This window comes from Schistocerca cancellata, chromosome 3 (genome assembly GCF_023864275.1).
Source record: "Schistocerca cancellata isolate TAMUIC-IGC-003103 chromosome 3, iqSchCanc2.1, whole genome shotgun sequence".
Taxonomy (NCBI): domain Eukaryota; kingdom Metazoa; phylum Arthropoda; class Insecta; order Orthoptera; family Acrididae; genus Schistocerca; species Schistocerca cancellata.
Genome location: NC_064628.1, coordinates 400,647,844 through 400,673,756, shown reverse-complemented (window position 1 = coordinate 400,673,756; position 25,913 = coordinate 400,647,844). Strand labels below are relative to the sequence as shown.

Genomic DNA, 25,913 nt, shown 5'->3' with positions numbered 1-25,913 from the left:
AGCAGGCATACAGTAAAGGCTGTCCTTCCTACAAACTGCATTGACATAATGTTTCTTTTATTGTTGTTGTTGTTGTTGAAGGTAGGTGAAATGCTACGCAGGCAGTGGAACTGTACAGAGAGTGATATCCTGGCAAGAACCTACCTTCCCGATGGATGTTTTCTCATCTTGTTGCGACACTTCAGGAAACGGGAAGTTTCAACCCACGACAATGCAATCGTCATAGCACTTGCACAGATGAAGCTGCCGAAGTTACTGTTCTAGCTTCCATTGCTATGGATCCACATGTGAGCACATGACAGCTTGAATACGAGAATGGCATTCCTAAAACCAGTGTACATCGTATTCTTACATGTCACCAGTTCCATCCTTACATGTACACCTCCATCAAGAATTGCATGGGAATGATTTCCAGAATCATTTACAGTTATGTCAGTGGGCACAGCAGCAAATCCTCGCCAACCCGAACTTCTTCTCCAATGTTCTATTTGCCGATGAATGTTCCTTCTGAAACAAAGGACAGGTAAATACAAGGGACATACATTATTGATCCTGCGGCAACCCACGATAGCTTATACATTAGCATCAATAGAGAGTCAACGTCTGGAGTGGGATGCTTGTACTACAATTATTGGCCCTTATTTCATCAATGGTAGTCTAAACAGCACAGTTTATGCCAACTTCCTCAGACGAATTCTTCCTCCTCTTCTGGATGAAGTGCCGCTAAGAACCAGAATGCTTTTGTGGTATCAACATGATGGATGTCTAGCACATAATGCCTTGCATGCATGTTGTGTTCTGAACCAAAGGTATCCTGCCAGATGGATTGGTCAAGGAGTAACAGTTACTTGGCCTGCTAGGTCTCCTGATTTAAATCCTCTGGACTTTTTTCTTTGGGGAGCATTAAAGATGTTGTCTATCATGATATTCCAACAACTCCAGAAGACTTGCAGGAATGTATCGTGCTTGCTTGTAATTCTCTTCAGCAGGCAACACCGGAAGCAGTAAATAATTCTTTCCTTCAACGAGTGCACCAGTATATCAGTGTCCAGGATCACCACTTTGAGCACCTTCGAATGTTCTACTCCTGGGCAATGGTACAGGAGAGTCAGGGTCAATTTTGTGTTATGTTTTTACTTGGTTTTCATTTGTTTTCCGACAATGCCAGCAAGTGGACTAGTTTGTGATCCTGGGCTCAAAATCAATGTTGTGTTATGTAATTAATAACTTTGTGTTTCAGTGAATGGTACACTGTGATACATTTTTGAATAGGTCTTTAGGAGAGGAAATGGATTACTGAATGAAAGATACAGGGTGCCATTTAAAAAAGTCATACTGCTGTTCATATCTTTGTGAAAAACAAAGCTACAATGAAGGTAATTGTGCTGATTGATGTCCTCCTGATGGCTAAAGAACATTTGCTTGAAACAGTTAGTAATTTGCATCTGGACAAACAGTTATTTAGGGTGGTCAAGATACATGGGACACCCTGTGTATTTACTATGTTTTACTCCACACAAAAAAGAAGTTACCGGAAGCAAAACGTAGAGAAAATATACATTTCTATAACACAAGAAGGAGCAGATGCATTTATACTCCTTACCACAGACTGTCAAAGTCATTTAACAGCTGTGAACTGATAGGGCACAAATTATTTAATAAGCTTCCACAATATGTACAAGAACTACCTGAACAAGAATTCAAACAAAAACTGTATGAATGTCTAGTTGCTCACCCCTTCTATGGCATAAATGATTATTTCATATGTAATATAATTTTGTAGTATTAATGACATGCCTCTTGGTTTCTTTGAATTAACAGTTATATTGTATTGTATGCCTGATGTTGTCTATTTGCTGTAATGGCCGAATGACAATAAAATTACTGTTATTATTATTATTACCCTACAGTATGCCTTTATTTATATATTTAGGCTAAGAAGTGTGTTTTTCAATATATTTAGAGCTACTTGAAATATATATAATTTCAGTCAACTGCACTCTGTTTTCTCGCTATGACTGGAACCACTTTTTCACCTCCATCCCCTTATTACCAGTTCATCTAGCTTATTTAGTAGTATTCTGTGGTCAACTGTGTTGAATGCTTTAGTTGTTTTTATTTTATTTATTTGTTTCTTTGTGTTCTGTAGATCCAGTATACAAGAAAATTGTATGGATGTGGAATGAGTCATAATTAGACATTAGAACAGTAGCCTACTTACAGATGCTAATAGTTGCAAATTACAATTTGTGTAAAGGAGTAAAATATGTTAACATTTACAGGCTTAGGCTCTTCCTAAAACAATATGACAATAAATTACAATTATTTCATATTAAGTTATAACTTTTCTAGAAGTCAAGTATGTTGTTATTCTGACGTAGATCATCATGTTCAGTTATAAAGTGGTAACAGCAAATATAACAAGTCAATGTGTCATATCTGACATACAGTATAGAAGTGCTTATATCAAAGAACTCATCATGAGAGTAAAGAGAGTGTTTCAGAAGGTATTCTTTTAATTTACTTTCAAAATGTGGTATTACACTAGGAAGTGCATTAGATCAAGAAACATACCTCTTGTATAGTTCCTTTATTCAATGCTTGTAAGACATGTTTTGTAAGATATATTGTTGCCGATTCACTGCCTTTCTGTGATTTGAAACCAAACTGGTCAGTGAAAAGGAAGTTGTATCTATTTGTTGTTGTTGTTGTGGTCTTCAGTCCTGAGACTGGTCTGATGCAGCTCTCCATGCTACTCCAGCCTGTGCAAGCTTCTTCATCTCCCAGTACCTACTGCAACCTACATCCTTCTGTATCTGTTTGGTGTATTCATCTCTTGGTCTCCCTCTGTGTTGCAGTAATTATACTAATCTTATCTTCACAATCCCTATATGAGTGTACGGAGGAAGTATTAGTATATTCCTAACGTCATCATTTAAAGCCATTCTTAAAACTTTATTAGTATACTTTCTTGGGATAGTTTACATCTACCTTCAAGAGTCTTCCAGTTCAGGTCCTTCAGTATCTCTGTGACACTCTTCTATGGATCAAACAAACCTGTGACCATTTGTGCTGCCCTTCTCTGTATATATTCAATATCCCCTTTTAGTCTGGTTTGGTGTGGGTCCACACATTTGAGCTACATTCTGGTACTGGTCACACGAGTGATTTGTAAGCAATCTTCTTTGTGTATACTACTACTCATGTTTGATCTTCTATTTAGAGTCCCATTAGGAAGTATATGTAAGTGCAAGAGCCCCTAGCTCTCTGAAGAGGCTTCTGCAACAACTTTGATTATCAACTTTACACAATGTTCATACTGAACACTTCTGTAACATAAATACTTTTTCCACCTTAGTTACAATGTCGCAGAAGATTATGCCATGGAATGATTAGATGGTAAATGCAAGGCTGTAGAAGCATGTACATGTACCCTGGCTACTCATGTGTCACATCCAAAATAGTTTCCATGCATCAGGATTGCTATAAACTTTATCGGTGATTGTAGGCACAAACTTTCAAAAGTAACACAAGATACAAACAATCAAGAAATAACAATAAAATCTAAGGTATAACAGAACGGTCAACTGGGTCTGTCCCAGCCAGGGAATAAAAAGCAACTTGCACGTGACTGGTGGCGACTACTCCACACGATGAAGCTGCGGGGACATAAGGGTGTTTGTATGGTACACATTTTCCTGCCCTGCATGATGCATGACTACTGACATGCTTCTTTCCTCTTCCTGCATTTCCTGTGATGCAGGTGCTCTTCCTTTCTGTTGTCCGTGCTCTGTTTCCCTGTCTAGTGTTAGCATGTGTGATGGTTTCACCCTATCTAAGGAGACTATTTGTCGTTTTTCATTGCACACTATCTGAATCATATGCCCACCTCTTGTTAACACCTTATAAGGCCCAAAGTATAGCAGTTGCAGTGGTGGTCATACTGCCTCCATCCTTAACTACATGTAGCAGCAGGAATTAAGTTTTTTGTGTATGAGTGGGCTGCCTTCACCGTGACATGAGCCCAGTGCTGAGCAGAGCTTGGCTATACACTGTGTGATCAAAAGTATCTGGACACCCCCAAAAACATACATTTTTCATATTAGGTGCATTGTGCTGTGACCTGCCAGGTACTCCATATCAATGACCTCAGTAGTCATTAGACATCATGAGAGAGCAGAATGGGGTGCTCTGTGGATCTCACGTACTTTGAATGTGGTCAGGTGATTGGGTGTCACCTGTGTCATATGCTATGACCTCAGTAGTCATTAGACATCATGAGAGAGCAGAATGGGGTGCTCTGTGGATCTCACGTACTTTGAATGTGGTCAGGTGATTGGGTGTCACCTGTGTCATATGTTTGTACGCGAGACTTCCACACTCCTAAACATCCCAAGGTCCTCTGTTTCTGGTGTGATAGTGAAGTGCAAATGTGAAGGGACACACACAGCACAAGAGCATACAGGCTGATCTCGTCTCTTTACTGACAGAGACCACTGACAATTGAAGATGATCATGATGTGTAATAGGCAGACATCTTTCCAGACCATCACACAGGAATTCCAAACTGCATCAGTATCCACTGCAAGTACTATGAGAGTTAGGTGGGAGGTAAGAAAACTTGGATTTCATGGTCGAGTGACTGCTCATAAGCCACACATCAGGCTGGCAAATGCCAAATGACATGTCGCTTGGTGTAAGGAGCATAAACATTGGATGATTGAACAGTGGAAAAACATTGTGTGGAGTGATGAATCATGGTACACAGTATGGTGGTCTGACGGCAGGGTGTGGGTATGGCAAATGCCCGGTGAACATCTTCTGCCAGCGAGTGTAGTGCCAACAGTAAAATTCGGAGTCAGTGGTGTTATGGTGTGGTCGTGTTTGTCACGGATGGGGTTTGCACCCCTTGTTGTTTTGTGTGGCACTATCACAGCACAGGCCTACATTGACGTTTTAAGCACCTTCTTGCTTCCCACTGTTGAAGAGCAATTCGGGGATGGTAACTGCATCTTTCAACGCGATCGAGCACCTGTTCATAATGCACTGTCTGTGGCAGAGTTGTTACACAACAATAACATCCCTGTAATGGACTGGCCTGCACAGAGTCCTGACCTGAATCCTATAGAACACTTTTGGGATGTTTTGGAACCCCGACTTCATGCCAGCCCTCACCGACCGACATCGATACCTCTCCTCAGTGCAGCGCTCTGTGAAGAATGGGCTGCCATTCCCCAAGAAACCTTCCAGCACCTGACTGAACATATGCCTGTGAGAGTGGAAGCTGTCGTCAAGGCTAAGGGTGAGCCAACACCATGTTGAATTCCAGCATTACTGATGGAGGGCGCCAGGAACCACATAGTTTATGTTTTTCTACCTGCTTAGGACATTTGCCATTTGCTCCATCTCTGACAGTGTTGGTGATGTGAAGAAATCTGCAGACAGGTGCAAGGCCTCCCTGTAAGCCAACTTTGCTGTAGATGCTTATAAATCTGGTTTACAAGAGGTCCCCAGGCCCAGTAACACTAATGGCAATGCATATGTCCAACTCTCTGTTTGGCATATCAATGCAGATTTCAGTGCCCTGTGCCAATGCTCCACCATACCAGTGCTTGCCAGGTGGTAGGCAATCATGCAGTGATGCCATCTCCAGGAACAATGTAGATTCAAACTGATGGCCTCGGTCTGTGGTGACATGCAAGAGACAGTTGAATTGCACAATCCATGTCGATAAAAATACCCATGTCACTGTCTCTGTCGATATGTCTGCCAGTGGCACTGTTCCCGCCCATTGTGTATACTGCCACAGTAGTCAGTAAATAATAGTACTCTTTTGATGACACCAAAGGTACCAAGCTGTCCAGGTGGACATGCACAAACCAATCCATAGTTGGTGGGAATTCTTCCACTGACGTGTGGACATGCTAGCTGACCTTACATTTCTGGCACGTCTTTGCCCACCTATGGCAATCGTTTTCAATGCTTTGTCAGACAAACTGGCCCATCGGAAGTTTCACAATTGTCTTAGCACATGTGGGCTAGTCTGTAGATGATGTCAAAAATTGCCTCCCATACTTCCTTGGGAATGAAAGGTCTAGGCTTATCTTGTGACATGTCGCATCAAATGCTAACCCTCATTCCTACTGGCCAAACTTGCAAAGTTGCAATCCAGAAGCAATACACTGCCAATACTCCTGTAGTTGAGGGTCTGTGGTTTCAGCCGCTGGCGGCTGATCATAATCGATCTTCTGAGCGATGGCTTCTATCCTTGACCAGAAATTGGTGACAATGTTTTCTGCTCCCTTAATATGATGCAAATCCATCGTGAACTGGCTGATGAGTTCTGATTGTCAGTACTGTCATGCAGAGCAGTGTCTTTTAGCTTGTTGAATGTGAGCTTGGTGGGTTTTTAGTCAGAATAAACTGTGAACATCCTGGCTTCTATCCATGTATGGATGGAAACAGCTCACTGTTTTGTACTACATCAACAGCAGTTCCCTGTCATAGGCACTCCATTTTTTTCTGCATCATTGTGAACTTGTGTAAAAAAATACCCAAGGGTTGCCACTGCTTGTCAACATTTTGGTGGAGGGCTGCTCTCATCGCTTTTTGACTGCCATCAACCATTATAGCTAATGATGCTTGTGGTACTGGGTACACCAATATAACCACCTTCTTTAGGTTTGTCTTCACTTGGTTGAATGGCTTCTGCATTTCTGGTGTACACTGCAGTGACTGTCAGACACTTGTGTTCATTCCTCTCTAGTGCTGCTGTCAATGACGCCTGCACTTCATCCACCCCTGGGAGATGTTATTGGTAGAAGTTTGCCACTTCTAAAAACCTTCTGAGTTTGTGGTAATCAGTTGGTCAAGATATATCTTTAAATATGGCTATTTTATCCTTCAGGATGCATATCCTGGCTGTCGACACTGTGTGGCCCAAGAATGTCACCTGCTGTTGTTGAAACACATACTTTGCCTCATTGATTACCTCACCATATTTGCTGATGTGCTCAAAAATGGCCTTGAGGTGCTCTTCTTGCAGCTCTTCTGACTTTGAGAACACCAATATATCATCCAAATACATGAAACAACACTGCAATCCCTTTAGCATCTCGTCAATAAACCACTACCATGCCTGCACTGCATTTTTCAAACTGAACGGCATTTGCACATACTCAAACAAACCAAAAGATGTTGTAACTGCTGTCTTTGGCATATCCTTTTTTGCGAATGGTATCTGATGGTATGCGTTCTTGCAGTCAAGTATGCTAAATATTGTCGCTCCTGCCAGAACATTGGTAAAATCTCTGATGTGGAGTACTGGGTAGCATTCTGGCATCATACAGGTATTTAACACTTGGTCACCATAGAGCCTCCAGTTGCCATCTTTCTCTTTTACCATGTGTAGTGATGATGCTCATGGACTATCAGATCTATGTAGCATACCAGTTTTCAACAAACCTCAAATTCTTCCTTTACTGTTATGAAACGATATGGGTCTAACCTCCATGGTTGATGCAAGACAGGTTGATTGAAAGTCATCCTAACATAGTACACTGTTTTGTGTGACACCTTTGGCATATGTGCCATGTTGCTGCCACTCTTGCCAGTTACCACCAAACTGAGTGTGTAGCTTGGGGTCTGATTTGTTTTTCATCCTGACATACCTGTGACAACTTCTCCAGCTTTCCTAATTTGTGTGGTGCTGGTATGTACTTCGTTTCCCAACTGATACAAGAAATCATCTTCCAGTATGGCATCTGCCAACTTTGCTAGCAAAACAGTCCAAAGTTAACTCTGCTGAAATCCTAAGTCTACCTTCGTTTTATTCTTTCCATATGTCATGTCACTATTGGTGACTTATTTGCTACCTTGAGGTAGATTTGTAGGGTTATGGTTGCAATTCTACCAACTCTGATGGGCAGGCCACTAATTTATGATCTTGATTCATTGAGGTAGTAGTGTCCTGACCTTATGTCTTTAGTGTATAACCTGTGTGACAGAGTCAGTGAGCTTAACAATTACTCACCATGCCAGTTTTCTCATCATGCACGCCTCTCTGCTGATGGCACTCCTGTTGATTTTCATCGCAGGCCACACTTACTGCTTGCTACTGTCACCATCTGGATATGCACATGGTTTGGTGCATCTTGCAGCTCTTTTGCCAAATCACCAGTGATACCAAGAAATCTGTTCCGGTTGGCTATTTCCGACAGCTCTGTTGTTTCTTTTTCCTCACCCGGGTAGATTCTTCTTGTTTTGTGATAACACTGACACCTGCCTCTATAGCATATCAGCTTACACTGTAAGATCAGTGAGTCTTTAGTAATATCCAACTACTGGCCCTCCCGTATTGCTGCAGTCACTTGCCATGCACAAGTGTCCATGACTATTGTCTTTTTTGTTGTACTTGTTCCATCCAGGATTGCATAAACTTTGTCTGTCAATGTTATCAACACTTGGGCATCATCTTTATCACAGATAACTATTGCTGCATTGACTACCCCTAGCAGTTGCACTAGCCATATGTGCTGCAGCATTGTGTCAGTAGCTCTGATTTCCAGACGGTGCCCCGTTTGTGCCACCAATATTCAGAGGGTGTCCTGTCTCCCATTTGTTCGATCTTCACTACATGCTGTACACATTGATCTAGCAGTTTAGACATCCTGCTGGTCAACAACATTTTCAGCATTTATACTGCTGGTCTGCCAGGGGCCTAAGTACGATGTCCACACCCACAGCAGCCGCCCTGGTGTCTAATGTGTTCACTGCTGCTGCTTATCTCATGCATTGATTGGCTCTCTCATTCAACTCAAATGCTAGCTCTGGCACCACAAAGCAAAGTTCTGGTTTGTCGGACAGGAACTTCAGTTTCTGCAGCTTCTTTTGCAGTTTTCTTGTTGTTGCACATCTGCTGCTGACTGTTGTATTCAGGCTCACCTTGGAACTCTGCTGTTCCTCAATTGCCAACTGTAGCTCCTCAGTCTGTCTCTGTAAACCTACTCAGAGGTCTACTAATTGCATTTTCACGTGCATGCACATCTTGAGTGGCCCGACGATATTGCTTAGCTCTACATGTCTGTTCACTTATCACTGATTGTTTGTGGTATCACCTCTTTATAGGGACACTGACTACTCATATGTCATGACCAAAATTATTTCCACACATCAGGATTACCATAAACTTTATTAACAATCTTAGACACACATGGTCAAAAGTAACAAAAGATACCAACAATGAAGGAACAACAGTAAAATCAAAAAAATAACAGAACAATCAACTGAGTCTATCACAGACAATAAAAAAATAGCTTACACTGCACTTTACTCTTGCAGTGACTGCTCCCACACGTGCATGACTGTGGGAAAGATGGATGTCTGTTGCAGCAAAACTAAAGAGACATTCAGAAAAAAAGTGAAACTCCTGTGTGAATGTTGAGTGCCCAGGTGGCAAGTCCACAATTAGCAAAATAGGGAATGCTGAAAAGTGGAAGGAACATATAGGTTGTTAAAAAACATGAACACAATTGAAAATCGGCACCTGATGTCTTGCTTTTTCAACTGCATGCAGATTTGTATAAGCCCACACACGTTGGTAAGTACAAAGATAAAAACAGCAATGTAAAAGCTTGTCACAACCTTACCAAAATACAAACTGGTTCCATCAAATGTATGGTGTGCACTTACCCAGAATTGTGAATACAATTTACAGGAACAACACCAACAGACGTTTAATGCATGCTGCATCAATGGACAATAGCAGAGGAATGTGTCCTTATTTCTTTACTGCATTTTATAAATTGTTCATAACAGCAGAGAGATTGCAGTGGAAGGGATGTTGAGCCTTGCGTGTCACGTGTTCCCACCATTATGTATTTTACATCCTGTTTTTAACATACTTCCACCTCACTATCTTAATTTAAATTATTACTGTCACTGAGTTGCTGCTTTGCCTGACTGTGAGTGGTGTTAAAGCGCATATTGATATATCCCCTCTTGTAGTATCTTTGCTCCACTGCTATTACTTCCCTGTTGTTGTCTGTCATAAGGGAGTCTGGATAACAAGTTTTGGCTGCCTGTCAGTTGGAACACATCGGGAGACCAGTCCAGACCTGCCAGTTGGGGTTGCAGTGCCGGCTGTGTGTGTGTGTATGTGTGTGTGTGTGTGTGTGTGTGTGTGTGTGTGTTAGGTGGAATTAATCAAATTAGTTTACTATTGTTCAAATGAATCAGCGGAATTTTTTCAGCCTTGTGGCCGTCAGTGGTTTGGTTACCTGCCCTGGCCACTAACATAATTTTAGGCAGTATCCTTTCCTCACATGTATTTGATTGTGGATAGTGACACTCATAACTTTTGGTCTGAATTCTCATGTACTCTTTCGTGGCAAGCAAGCGGTTTGTCAGTCAGTCCATGACTGTCCTCTGGTTAGGTTCCGACGGATCAAGTATAGTTGGGCTCACCACCTGTCTCACCTAAGTAAACAAGGGCAGACTGACCTCCCTGGAAGCCTTCTGAGTGCCACCGGTGTTTAATTATCTGTTGTCAGCTATTTTAAATTTTAGGCTTATGGTTATTGTTTGTTTCTTAAAATTTTGCAAAATTTATTTTTAAATTTACATTTCAAGCTTAAACACCTTGGCCTTCTGCCTTTAAAGATTATGGTAATCTATTTTGAAATTTTGAAGTTTGATTGTGGCCCTCAGCCATTGGTACTGCACCTTGCATGTGTTGTTTAGCGGGCGTTTCAGATGTGTTTCACAGTAGTGAATATGAACAAGTACTCATACCTCTTAAGGTATACATTTTAGACCCCATATTTACTGGACGTTTTTATCTTGTTCTGGTCCACACTACCACCTCCCAAAATATGGAAAACACTGTGTAGAGGCCTATACAAGGGAAACAAACTTGAAGCCAACATTATAGAAAGACAAGGGGAAGGAGATGGAGCCTGGATTAGGTGATGCTCTCTCATATTTAATGAGATTGTTGGGAGGACCAGCCATGACAAAACTATTCCATCTGGTATACAAGATATATAAAAGAGGCAAAATATCCTCAGACTTCAAGAATAATATAAAGAGTTTCTGTTTCAGAGAAGGCAGGTGCTGACAAGTGCAAAAATTACTAAATAATTTTAATAAGTAGTGGTTGCAAAATACGGACTCAAATTATTTACAGAAGTGTGGAAAATCTGGCAGAAGCCAATCTTGGGGAGGATTAGTTTGGATTGGAATGGATTGAATTGTTTGGGGGAAGAGACCAAACAGTTAGGCCATTGGTCTTATCAGATTAGGGAAGGACAGGGAAGGAAGTCGGCCGTGCTCTTTCAAAGGAACCATCCTGACATTTGCCTGGAGTGATTTAGGGAAATCATGAAAAACCTAAATCAGGATGGCCGGACATGGGATTGAACCGTCATCCTCTCGAATGTGAGTCCAGTGCACTAAGATCAGTTTGATTCTGAAAAAAATGTAGGAATATGTGAGGCAGTGGTGACCTTACGACTTATAAGATAGACTGAAGAAAGACAAACCTACATTTGTAGATTTAGAGAAAGTATTTGACAATGTTGAAACACAAAACACTTTTTTAAATTCTGCAGGTAGCGGGGATAAAATGCAGGAAGCAAAAAGTTATCTACAATTCATATTAAATGACAGTTATAAGAATCAAGGATGTAGAAGGGAAGCTGTAGTAGAGAAGAGAGTAAGGCAGGATTGTAAACTATCCCCAATGTTAATCAGTGTGTATGTTGAACAAAGCAGTAAAGGAAACCAAGGAGAAATTTGGAAAGGAGTTTAAAGTTCACAGACAGGAAATAAAAACTTTGAGATTTGCTGTTAATCCTGTCAAAGACAGCTATAATTCTGTCAAAGACAGCAAAGTATCTACAATATCAAATGAATGGAATGGATAATGTCTTCAAAAAACGTTATAAGAACACCAACTAAAGTAATTGAATGTGGTTGAATTAAATCATCAGGAGATACTGATAGAATCAGATTAGACTTCAGACATAAAAAGTAATCCATGAATTTTACTATTTTTACTGATGATGGCAGAAATGGAATGGATAATTGTAATTATCCTCCTGACCTTGTACAAAAACAAATCTCCAGTGCCTTATCTTTCCAGTCTCCCACCGCCTCCCCAAGTCCCACTGTCTGGCTACCTCATAACTCAGTACCACCCAGGACTGGAGCAATGAATTACATTCTGCGCTATGGTTTCGTCTACCTCTCATCATGCCCTGAAATGAGAAATGTCCTGCTCACTACCCTTCCAACCCCTCCCACAGTTGTATTCTGTCATCCACAGAACCTACACAATATACTCGTCCATCCCTACACAACCCCTGCTCCCAACCCCTTACCTCATGGCTCATACCCCAGTAATAGATCTAGATGCAAGACCTGTCCCATACATCCTCCTACCACCACCTACTCCAGTCCGATCACAAACATAACCTATATCACCAAAGGCAGGGCTACCTGTGAAATCAGTCATGTGATCTACAAGCTAAGCTGCAACCACTGTGTTGCATTCTATGTGGGCATGACCACCAATAAGCTGTCTGTCTGAATGAGTACAGTGTCTTGAAGGGAGGATATAAAATGAACATCAACAAAAGCAAAACGAGGATAATGGAATGTAGTCGAATTAAGTCGGGCAATGCTGAGGGAATTAGATTAGGAAATGAGACACTTAAAGTAGTAAAGGAGTTTTGCTATTTGGGGAGCAAAGTAACTGATGATGGTCGAAGTAGAGAGGATATAAAATGTAGACTGGCAATAGCAAGGAAAGCGTTTCTGAAAAAGAGAAATTTGTTAACATTGAGTATAGATCTAAATGTCAGGAAATCGTTTATGAAAGTATTTATATGGAGTGTAGCCATGGATGGAAGTGAATCATGGACGATAAATAGTTTGGACAAGAAGAGAATAGAAGCCTTTGAAATGTGGTGCTACAGAAGAATGCTGAAGATTAGATGGGTAGATCACGTAACTAATGAGGAAGTATTGAATAGGATTGGGGAGAAGAGGAGTTTGTGGCACAACTTGACAAGAAGAAGGGATCGGTTGATAGGACATGTTCTGAGGCATCAAGGGATCACCAATTTAGTATCGGAGGTCAGCGTGGAGGGTAAAAATCGTAGAGGGAGACCAAGAGATGAATACACTAAACAGATTCAGAAGGATGTAGGCTGCAGTACGTGTTGGGAGATGAAGAAGCTTGCACAGGATAGAGTAGCATGGAGAGCTGCATCAAACCAGTCTCAGGACTGAAGACCACAACAACAACAACTGAATGAGTGGCCACTGACAAACTGTGGCAAAGAAACAAGTGGAACACCTGGTTGCTAAGCACATTGCCAAACATGACATCCTTCATTTCAATGACTGCTTCACAATCTGTGCCATGTGGATCCTACCCACCAATATCAGCTTTTCTGAATTGCGTGGTTGGGAACTGTCGATGCAATATATTTATTTATTTATTTAACCTGGCAAGATTAGGGCCATCAGGCCCTCTCTTACATCTTACCAGGCATTCTACTTATTTTACTTTCATATGTTTTAATAGGCATGTTAAACTACATTTAGTACAAAAGTGAAATAAACAATTACAAAGGCACAATTGAAAAAATACATGCATATACAGTTTATATTCGTAGATGATGAGTACTGTGATAATTAGACATTATGAGACAGATTTTAGATAGGAGTGGTAGCAGTAGGGAGTATGAGAGAGACTGATGGTGAAGGGAGGAGAAGAATAGAGACAAGATGAAACATAATTAAGGAAATATAAAGGAAAAGAAGATTGCTTGGCTAATAGAGACAGATGAAGAGGAAGAAGGGAAAGGAGCAATATAGGTAACTCTAGCTTTGCTATTTGACAGAGGGGAGGATTGGCCTTCTACCATTGTTGACAGTTTAATAAGCAGCCAACAGCTCTGATATCACTGTCCAGGGCACCACTGATCTTTGCCTCCAGCTCACTCCTGAACTCCAATTCTTGTGGAACTTTCTCATCATTAATATGGACATCTATCATGGTACATGGGTATTTTTGGTTCTTTTACTTATCGCGGTACTTAATAAAAATAAATATCTATTAAATACGGCAATATCATTTACTTTGTTAAATATTGCAGGCTAGAATGAGACTTTGAAATAACCAAATACCATGATAACATATATACGACCTCAGCTATTCCGAAGTACGTACAGAATAATATTTTAAACACAATGCGCGTCTCACCACCTTCTAATAGATAGTTTGTGTGAGCACTGCTATTTTGAAAAGAAAATGTGTGTGCTTTTACTCAACCTGTAATAATTAATTTGGTTCTCAGGGGGCTACTGATCATTATGTACCAGACTCCATAAAGTAACTGAGATGCTGTTATGCTCATTGAATGGAATATTTTTCATTACTTATTATTCGTTATTTGCAAGGCAAAACTGGAGAGAATCTCATTTGCCATTAAGCGGCCAAACTTAAAATGTATTGAACTCATTCAGTATTCTAAATATTAATAAATGAAATCTATTTTTACTCTGTTAACTCTGAAACTATTGGAAGATCAAAATAGGGAAATCTCTCACATTTACATTTAATATTATGACATGAATTTATAATTATAAAATATCGTCAGCATAATGACTGACCAAATGCTGCTAGGGGAGAAGAGCTCCCTGCAACACAAAGTTCAGAAATAAATTTGTTAATTATAATTAATGATTACTGTCATGAGAGGTTCCCACTAAATCAATAATACACACTTTCTCATAACAATTATAAGTATATTTTGCTAAATTACAGCCAAAATTACATTAAATACCAGATGGCTATACAATGGTGGCCTTCCGCTAGACGAAACAAAATAGGAGAGAGAGTTCAATAAAACAATAGTCTCTGGTCATGTTCATTTTCATTACACAGGGATTATAGACAAAAAATGTTCTTTGTTAATCACATCACTGTTTGTGAGCTTTGGTTGTAATAATTACACTTTGTAATAGTTATTGTACATCACACACATGTACACAGTCTTGAAATAATTTATAATTCACACATCACACAAGAAAAAACTTCCCCCCCCCCTCCCCCCCCCTGTGGTGTACCGTCAAACATCCCAGTCCTCAAGATTGATTTTCTTAGACAATTTCATCTCTCACTAGACCATCACGAAGCTGCCTCACTTCACAAAGTTTCGGGCATGTGCAAACTGGCATTCTTGCCTCTGCCCTTGCCTCACATGTGGTTCACTGTGACCTTTTTGTCCACACTTTCTGCGATTGCTCTCACCTGATGGCTTCTCTTTATCAGCTCTCTCACCGACCTCTCGACTCAACACCAAGACATAGATGTACTACATGCCAACAACAATATTCTCTGTGAGCTGATTGTCAATGCATCAGCCAACTTGCTGCATGTTCCCTGCATGGTTGATGACCTCACTGCTTTGCGGCTGCTTTCTGTCAAGGGTCATGCCAACTCATCTGCCACCTCTTCTTTGCCAGCCATGCTGCAAATACACGAGGTGACACTCATTCCCCTGGTGTTTCGTGTGACATTTCTCTTACCCTTCCTCTAGGGCATTTTGAGATCCCCAAAGGTAGGTTTCAGCATATCCATCTTGGCCTCATCAGTCCTCTGTCCCCCTCTGATGCATTTATGTACATCCTCTTCATGATCAACCACACCAGCAGATGTGTGGAAGCTGTATGCATCTTATGGACATTTCAAGCAATTCAGTTGCGCAAGCCTTCATCAATAACTGGCTTTCTCATTTCAGCTCTCCTGCCTCCATTGTAACTGATCAGGAGAGACAGTTTGAGTATCTACTCTATTCCAAGCTGTGCACTTTCTGAGGCACCAACAAATTTCATACCACAGCCTTTTTTTGTGAGTCATCAGTCTTTTGACTGGTTTGATGTGGCTCACCACAATTTTCTCTCCTGTGCCAACCTCTTTATCTCAGAGTAGCACTTACAACCTATGTCCTCAACTATTTGATGGGTTTATTTCAATGTCTGTCTTCCTCTACAGTTTTTACCCTCTACAAATGGTCTACAGAAGTTATTCCCTGGTATCTTACCCTGATGTCCTACCATCCTGTCCCTTCTTCTTGTCACCATTTTCCATATATTCCTTTCCTCGCTGATTCTGTGGGGAACCTCTTCACTGCTAACCTTACCAGTCCACCTAATTTTCGACATTCTTCAGTAGTGCCACATCTTAAATGCTTCAAGTCTCTTGTTTTCCAGTTTTCCCACAGTCCAACGTTCACTATCATGCAATGCTGTGCTCCAAATATACATTCTAACAAATTTCTTCCTCAAATTAAGGCCTATTTTTGATATTAGTAGACTTCTCTTGGCCAGGAATGCCCCTTTTTGCCAGTGTTAGTCTGCTTTTCATGTCCTCCTTGCTTCACCCCCCATGGGTTATTTTGTTGCATATACAGCGTAATTCCTTAACTTCATCTACTTCATGATTACCAGTCCTGATGTTTACTTTATGACTGTCCTCATTTCTGCTACTTCTCATTACTTTCGTCCTTCTTCGATTTACTCTCAATCCATATTTTGTGCTCATCAGACTGTTCATTCCATTCAACAGATCCTGTAATTCTTCTTCACTTTCACTGAGGACAGCAATGTCGTCAATAAATCTTATCACTGATATCCTTTCACCTTCAATTTTAATTCCATGCTTGAACCTTTATTTTATTTCTGTCATAGCTTCTTCAGCATAAAGATTGAACAGTAGGGGCAAAAGACTATATCCCTGTCTTATACTCTTTCTGTTCCAAGCACTTCATACTTGGTCTTCTGCTCTTATTATTCCCTCGTGTCTCTTGTACATATTGTATATTACCCATCTTCCCATATACAGGGTGTTTAAAAAATGAACGGTATATTTGAAACAGCAATAAAAACTAAACGAGCAGCGATAGAAATACACCGTTTGTTGCAATATGCTTGAGACAACTGTACATTTTCAGGCAGACAAACTTTCGAAATTACAGTAGTTACAATTTTCAACAACAGATGGCGCTGCGGTCTGGGAAACTCTATAGTACGATATTTTCCACATATCCACCATGCGTAGCAATAATATGGCGTAGTCTCTGAATGAAATTACCCGAAACCTTTGTCAACGTGTCTGGCGGAATGGCTTCACATGCAGATGAGATGTACTGCTTCAGCTGTTCAATTGTTTCTGGATTCTGGCGGTACACCTGGTCTTTCAAGTGTCCCCACAGAAAGAAGTCACAGGGGTTCATGTCTGGCGAATAGGGAGGCCAATCCATGCCGCCTCCTGTATGTTTCGGATAGCCCAAAGCAATCACACGATCATCGAAATATTCATTCAGGAAATTAAAGCCGTCGGCCGTGCGATGTGGCTGGGCACCATCTTGCATAAACCACGAGGTGTTCGCAGTGTCGTCTAAGGCAGTTTGTACCGCCACAAATTCACGAAGAATGTCCAGATAGCATGATGCAGTAATCGTTTCGGATCTGAAAAATGGGCCAATGATTCCTTTGGAAGAAATGGCGGCCCAGACCAGTACTTTTTGAGGATGCAGGGATGATGGGACTGCAACATGGGGCTTTCTGGTTCCCCATATGCGCCAGTTCTGTTTATTGATGAAGCCGTCCAGGTAAAAATAAGCTTCGTCAGTAAACCAAATGCTGCCCACATGCATATCGCCGTCATCAATCCTGTGCACTATATCGTTAGCGAATGTCTCTCGTGCAGCAATGGTAGCGGTGCTGAGGGGTTGCCACGTTTGAATTTTGTATGGATAGAGGTGTAAACTCTGGCGCATGAGACGATACGTGGACGTTGGCGTCATTTGGACCGCAGCTGCAACACGGCGAATGGAAACCCGAGGCCGCTGTTGGATCACCTGCTGCACTAGCTGTGCGTTGCCCTCTGTGGTTGCCGTACGCGGTCACCCTACCTTTCCAGCATGTTCATCCGTCACGTTCCCAGTCCGTTGAAATTTTTCAAACAGATCCTTTATTGTATCGCTTTTCGGTCCTTTGGTTACATTAAACCTCTGTTGAAAACTTCGTCTTGTTGCAACAACACTGTGTTCTAGGCAGTGGAATTCCAACACCAGAAAAATCCTCTGTTCTAAGGAATAAACCATGTTGTCTACAGCACACTTGCACGTTGTGAACAGCACACGCTTACAGCAGAAAGACGACGTACAGAATGGCGCACCCACAGACTGCGTTGTCTTCTATATCTTTCACATCACTTGCAGCGCCATCTGTTGTTGAAAATTGTAACTACTGTAATTTTGAAAGTTTGTCCGCCTGAAAATGTACTGTTGTCCCAAGCATATTGCAACAAACGGTGTATTTCTATTGCTGCTCGTTTAGTTTTTATTGCCGTTTCAATTACAGGCCACATGTCCTGTGGATACACATTATGTGTCTTTAATTCAGTGGTTTCCATTGCCTTCTGTATCCTCATGCCATTGATAATTGCTGATTCTTCTGCCTTTATGGGCAGTTTCCCACCCCAAGGGCAAGAGAGTGTCCTGAACCACTGTCTGCTGCTCTGTCCACATTCGCAAGGGTGTTGGCTGAATGATGGGTGACATCTTATTTTGGAAGTCTTTGGCCACCACTGCTGATGATTTTTATTCAAAATTTAAGCAGTGGAAGAGTTTGAACCTGGGACCAATGACGTTTTGATTACTAATCAAAGACAGTATGCCTAGACCACTCTCAAAATAACAGGTTGGTTGAGCGTTGGCACTGCACCCTGAAAGTTGCCCTGATGTGCACTACCTTTGGTGATACTTGGCATCCTCACAGCAAAGCCAACCTCCATATCCTTATTGGCTGAGCTTTTTTATGGTGAGCTCCTGGTACTTCTGGCTTAATTTGTCAAGGACTCTGTTCCTCTTGCTCCATCTGAGCTCCCTGCTCTTTTTGAGTGTGTCCAATCTCACAACTCAGCTTCACATTCCCCCTCTCCCCCGCCCCCCCCTCGCCCACACCACTTGCTCTCCACTCCATGCCTTATACGATCTTAAGCAAAGACCTTGACCAGTGCATGTTTGTTACGCTCTGCAATGACTCCTTGCAGCCTTGCAGCCCCCATACTTGGGACAACACAGAATTCTTGGCCAGACTGACAATAATATGAACATTTACCTTCACAGCAAATGCCAAACTGTTTCATTCAACAAGGTTAAAACCAGCACAGACACTGTGATATACCCCTCTCTTTCTTGTTGTTTCTATTGTCCACGATGGTGAAGACTTTTCGGATGATTTCGAGAGGAGTAAGATTTACAGTAAACTTTTTACTTATCTTTTCTTGCACAGTTGGCTCCAGTTATTCATGTCTACAGGTCTGATTCTTGAAGCTGAAATTCTCACATTTTAGATTCTCATGGTTCAATTGATCTAAATAATTATGAAGAGTTTTTGCAGAGTTTTTGTTTTCAGGATAATTTATTGTCTCACATTTTTCTATATCACACTGTCTTTTGAATTTTCACATTAATGAAGCTGAAATTACATTGTTTATCCAAAATACAAATATATGTCCGATCATATCAGAGGTGTGCTTACTACTACCTCACTCTGCCATAATAACAATATTCTAAAGGGCTTACAATTTTTGTTGACAAATGAATTTCTATTAGTTTATATTAGTATTTTGTAAATGAATCCAGAAATAAACATAATAAAAAATAATAGATTGCATAATTAATAACACAAATGTTAAGTGTGGCAAATATTTCGTAATTTCAAATGTTTCTAAAAAAAAAAAAATTAACTGTACATTTAGAGCTAATAGATATCAGCTGTAACAACGAAAATAAAGTAATTCATTTTCATAAATTTTAGCTTGAAATTATATGGATTTTTTCACAAAAACAGCTGAGATAATATTGACCTGGCCAAAATTTGAAAAATACTACTGGTATCGACTACTGCTGTTGAGGAAAAGTAATGCTAGAGGAGGATGTTTCTTTACATTATCCCCCCTCACAAAATATGGAAACAATGTGTTTACAATATTTTGTGACCTACTATAAGGTTTTCCAAACGGTGTACAAAATTATGCCAAAAGATAGAATACAGATGTATAGAAGTATCTGATGCATAACATATTACAGAAAACATAAGAAAAACATCTACTATACAAGGCATAATCTATACATATATGAGGATATGGCATTCATATTTTCAGATCTGTGGAACATACTGTCACAATAAAAGTTATACGAAGTCAAAAATACAACATTAGAACACGAAACTATAGAAATAAGTGCAGATACAATGTAAATTACTAGAATTACAAATTACAAGTTTACATCTATAAAGTCACACCTTCAAAATCATCAAAAGAGAAGAAAGAAAACAAATCCAGAGCTTAAGTGTACATCGAGTGAGCTGACTCTAAAAACTCACAACAGTGGGTACAGACCAGGAGAATATACTCAGTCATGAGTAGGAGTATAGCACAAAATCAATCAGCCACATAAATTAGATTGTGTAAGGACATGTTGACTCATGAAAGGAGAAAATAATGAAAAAATATTAGGGCCTATGCTTTTGATGTGGGGACTGACCCATGAATCCAAATCACACTGGTTAAACACCAGCAGAAATGTTTCGACACAACAAAATGATTAAAGTTCATAATCATATATCAGTAAGTTCAATCATATGTAAAGAGTAATTACAGGAAGCATCTGGCCTCAATCAATAGTTGCACACTCTCCCTGAGTACACACACACAGTCACGACGCCCAGGGGTACCCAAAACAGAGTTATGCATGAGGTTTGCCCACAACTCAAATTCCAATGAGATACAATAATGCAGTCCTGAGGGTAAATACAGGTAATTAGAGTCACAAATAGCTTTGAATGATGACATAATCGAGTAGCTTGAGGGCCAAAATCAGTGTGTGAAATCCGAAATGTATACATCTTGTTGTACTACTGTCTATACACATAAATGTCTTCCACACTATTTGCTAATTGTTCATATAAACTAACCTATGTACATAAAAGCCTTGAAGATTCATTTACAATTGATAAAAATATATATACTAAGTGTTGAGGTAGGAAAATTCATTGAAATGTTTGACTACTAACCTAATAATGCTCAATTTTATCATAATAATGCTTAATTTTATCAGATTCTGATAATTATTTACAGCATGGTTCATAGAATGCACTCTTGAACTTCTTTAAGTTTTCACATGGCAATTCATCAGTCATAGAACATCACCTATTCACAGCATTATTTAAAGTTACATAACATATTGGAATGTTAATTTTCCTACTTGAAAAAACATACATTTATGTGGAACAACACTGTCCATGGCAGTGGCGACTTAAGCAAATAGTTCCATGCCGACCGCAGTGGTCTCGCGGTTCTAGGCGCGCAGTCCGGCACCGCGCGACTGCTATGGCCACAGTTTCGAATCCTGCCTCGGGCATGGATGTGTGTGATGTCCTTAGGTTAGATAGGTTTAAGTAGTTCTAAGTTCTAGGGGACTGATGACCACAGCTGTTAAGTCCCATAGTGCTCAGAGCCATTTGAACCATTTTTTAGTTCCATGAATTCTTCATATAGGTAATTTCTTGGCTAACAATTTACAAATTTCAGTCACAACACTGATGTAGTTGACAGATGCTTTAGAACATTACCCAGCACCTATGATCTCTTGTAAGTCTACTAGACCAGCAGGGGTGCAGCTGTATAGGATTGTGGGAGTGGATTGACCACATCTTTCAGTTTCCTCCCTAGAGTTCTCATCACACACTCCAACGGATAGATAACTTCCTGTCTAGTTTTCACAAAAAATCCTGAAGCAAAGTTTTGTGGGTCAGAATGGATTAAAAAGTGTTCACAAATGAAACTTTAGTAAACAGAGCTAAATGCAATGAAAAAAATGAACTAGTAAGATGATATACTTAGATATACTACGATACTATTCCTAATTTTTATATTACATATGAATGAATGAGTCTTCACTAAATTTGCCACAACATCCATGACATTTCCCAAAAGAGTTCATGACAAATTTAATTACTCTCTGCAGAGTACACAGGAATTACGAGGGGCATTTGAAGAGTCCCTGCAAAAATAAAAACTACTTACCTGTTTGGGGTAAGCCTTTTTAATTTTTGACATTGTCTCCTTTTAGACTTATACACTTTTTCCAATGTTGTTCTAATTTGTTGATCCCTTCTGAATATTAGGAATTGTCCAAGTCTGCAAAATAGCTATTAGTTGCTGCAATCACCTCCTCATTTGAATAAAATCTTTGTCCCACCAGCCATTTCTTCAAATTGGGGAACAAATAGTAGTTCAAGGAAGCCAAGTCTGGAGAATAGGGGGGATGTGAAAAGAGTTGTAATCCTGTTTCCATTAATTTTGCAACCACAACTGCTGAGGTGTGTACTGGTGGATTGTTGTGATGGAAAAGGACTTTTTGCGGTCCAGTCACTGGTGTTTTTCTTGCAGCTCAGTATTCAAACAGTCCATAACGATAAATAATAAGCACCTGTAATAGTTTTACCCTTTTCCAGATAGTCGATGAGGTTATCCTTTGTGAATCCCAAAAGACAGTCACCATAACCTTTCTGGCCAAAGGAATGATCTTCATCTATTTTGGTGCAGATACTCCCTTGGTATCCCATTGTTTAGATTATTGTTTGGTCTCAGGAGTATAGTAATGTATCCATGTTTCATCCACAGTGACGAAATGATGCTTAAAGTCCTGCGGATTCTTCCTTAACAGCTGCAAACCATCCTTGCAACACTTCCCATGATTCCATTTTTGGTCAAGGGTGAGCAATCGTGGAACCCATCTTGCTGATAGCTTTCTCATGTCCAAATGTTTATGCAAAATATTATATACCCATTCATTTGAGATGCCCACAGCACTGGCAATCTCACGCAACTTAACTCTTCTGTCATCTGTCACCATATCATGGATTTTATCAATGATTTCTGGAGTCATAACCTCCACAGGTCGTCCAGAACGTTCAGCATCACTTGTGCCCATATGGCCACTCTGAAAATTTTGAATCCACTTATAAACAGTTCTATTCGAAGGTGCAGAGACACTATAATGTTTATCAAGCTTCTCTTTGGTCTCCTGAGGCGTTTTGCCTTTCATAAAATAATGTTTAATCACCACACAAAATTCTTTTTTGTCCATTTTTTGACAATCACTCGACTTCTTTGATTCATACAAATGCCAAACACAAAGAAATAGACCAATATGGCTGAAACTTGGTGTGCGTTCTTTCCAAAAATGCCACTAACTAAACATGACCTTGATACACGCCGGTGGTGCCATCTCTTGGACTTTGCACGGACTTTTCAAACGCCCCTCGTATAATAATATTTAACACTAATAGTATTCTAAGAGGCCAATGGCCTAGCTGCAGTGGTAACACCAGTTCCCATCAGATCAGCGAAGTTAAGCACTGTCGGGCTGGGCTAGCACTTGGATGGGTGGCCATCTGGTCTGCCAAGTGCTGTTGGCAAGCAGGGTGCACTGAGCCCTTGTGAGGCAAACTGAGGAGCTACTTGATTGAGATGTAGCAGATCCGGTCTCATAAATTGACATACAGCTGGGAGAGCTGTGTGCTGACCACATGCCCCTCCATATCCACATCCAGTGACACCTGTGGGCTGAGGATGACACGGGGGCTGGTAAGTACCGTTGGGCCTTCCAAGGCCTGTTCAGAAGGAGTGTAGTCTAGTTTTAGAATTCTAAGGTAAGAAAATTTATTACTAGATATTTAATGGCATTGTCCCATTTCAAAATTGTAAAAAGGATTTACTTGTTTAGTCTCATGGCATATATGTATTAAATTCTAAAGCACAGATCTATTACAAAACATAATTATATAGTTGTATGAAACTGCAAATATAGTGTGGCATTGATTTAAACTCATCAATAGATAAGACAGAACTTTAGAAATTACATGATCTTACATGCTAGTGTAATCCAAACAACTTCTTAGATTTAGGCTACACTAGTCTGTATGCATTAGGACGTGGATTTTCAAGAATTTTGAATGGTCTTATATAAATATCAATATATTTCTCTGTCTCAGATGTCAATAATTAAGATCTCTCTTTGACTTTCACCAACACAAGATCTCCTACCTCAAACTTAGAAAATCTGCCCTTTCCATTATCTCTCTGCTTTCTCCTATCGCCCTGTTTTTTCATCATCTCTGACACTCTCTTCTCCCTCTTGCAGTGACAGAATTTTGCATGGAAGAAACTCAACATTCTCAGAAATAAAGTTAGCAGGTCTGCGATCAAATGTGATTTCAAATGGTGAAAAATCTGTTGAAGAATTTTCTAAGCTGTTCATAATATCCTCAAAGTCACTGACATACTACAATATGCTCTAAACAGTCTTCCAATTTCTCTCATATGTCTTTCTGCAGGATTACTCTATGGATGGTACACTGAGGTTAGAATATGCCTTACTTTTGTGTGATCAACAAAATCTCTCCAAGCTTGTGATGTAAACTGAGAACCATTGATAGATAAAATTGTTTTAGGAATACCCACCTGATGAAAATATGTGTTTTCAAATTTAGAAATCATTTGCTTACTAGTAGCTTTCTTAAGAGGAAACAGCTTTATGAACCTCAAAATTACATCAACCACCACAAAACATGACAAAATCCATTCTTAGACCTAGGCAAATGTCCATAAATGCCCACAGACATGAGATCTAGATTATTATTTGGCAGTATGTTTTGAATTTGGCCTCTACTTGTTTGGTTACTTATCTTCACTCTTTAACATCTGTCTCAGCTGGCAATCTTCTTCTTGAATTTCATTCCTACATTATACAAATAGATGTTTTCCTGACTCTTTTGCATACATTTGGTTGATCCACAGTGGCCAAAATTCTCATGTGTATAAGTAATTAAAGTATCAGTACATTGCTCTGGCCAACATAGTTGCCAATCATCCGAGTCAGTCTTATGTCTCTCGAATAAAATACCATTGTGAACCGTATAATATTGTTCTGTCTTTTCTCCTCCTTTCTCACCCAACAAGCTCTTAACCAATTTCCAATTTTGATAATGATCTTGATTCATGTAGATGTCTTTGCAAATTTTCAAGATCTCTTTTTCCTCCTTCACACCTCTCAAGTACACAATTTTAAACGCTTTCTCTCCTTCTCCAAAGCTGTTAGATAATTAATTCCCTAAAGGTAGCCCAGACAAAGCATCAGCAACTACATTGTCTGTGCCCTTAATGTATCTGATTTCATAATTTATGTGCTGTAGAAACAAGATCCAATGAGTATTTCTGTTATAGTACAGCACAGTACAGTATAGTACAGCTTATACATAACATAACGTTTTGTGATCAGTATAGATGATGACTTTGTGACCTAGTAAATAATATTTAGACTTGTTGAATGCCCAATGTACAGCCAAAAGTTCTTTCTCAGTTACGTTGTATGTCTTTGCATGCTTCTGCAATACTATATTAGCAAATGCAAGAGATTTATGTTCAATAACACCATCAACTTCAACCTCTTGAAATGAATGAGCAACCAAACCAACATCACTACTGTCTGTCATAATACAAAAAGGAAGAGACCAATCTGGTCTGAACAATAACTGACTTTGACACAACTGTCCTTTGATCTCATCAAAAGCATTCTGGCTTTCCTGATTCTAATCCCAAACAGTATCCTTTTTCAAAAGTTCACACAGCCATGAAGCATTCAAAGCTTGGCTGCTAAAATTTTTTCTATAGACTCCAGTTAACCCAGAAAATGATTTAAACTGTTTTTTTTGTTGCGAGGAGTAGGAAAATTAACAATAGCATCAAGTTTCTCCTTATCAGGTGC

At 40.0% G+C, this 25,913-nt stretch overlaps 1 pseudogene; it reads left to right on the top strand.

The window, feature by feature from the left end:
* Nucleotides 1-23,447: 23,447 nt before the first annotated feature.
* LOC126177908 (5S ribosomal RNA) lies at nucleotides 23,448-23,565 on the top strand (annotated as a pseudogene).
* The last annotated feature ends 2,348 nt before the right edge of the window (nucleotides 23,566-25,913 follow it).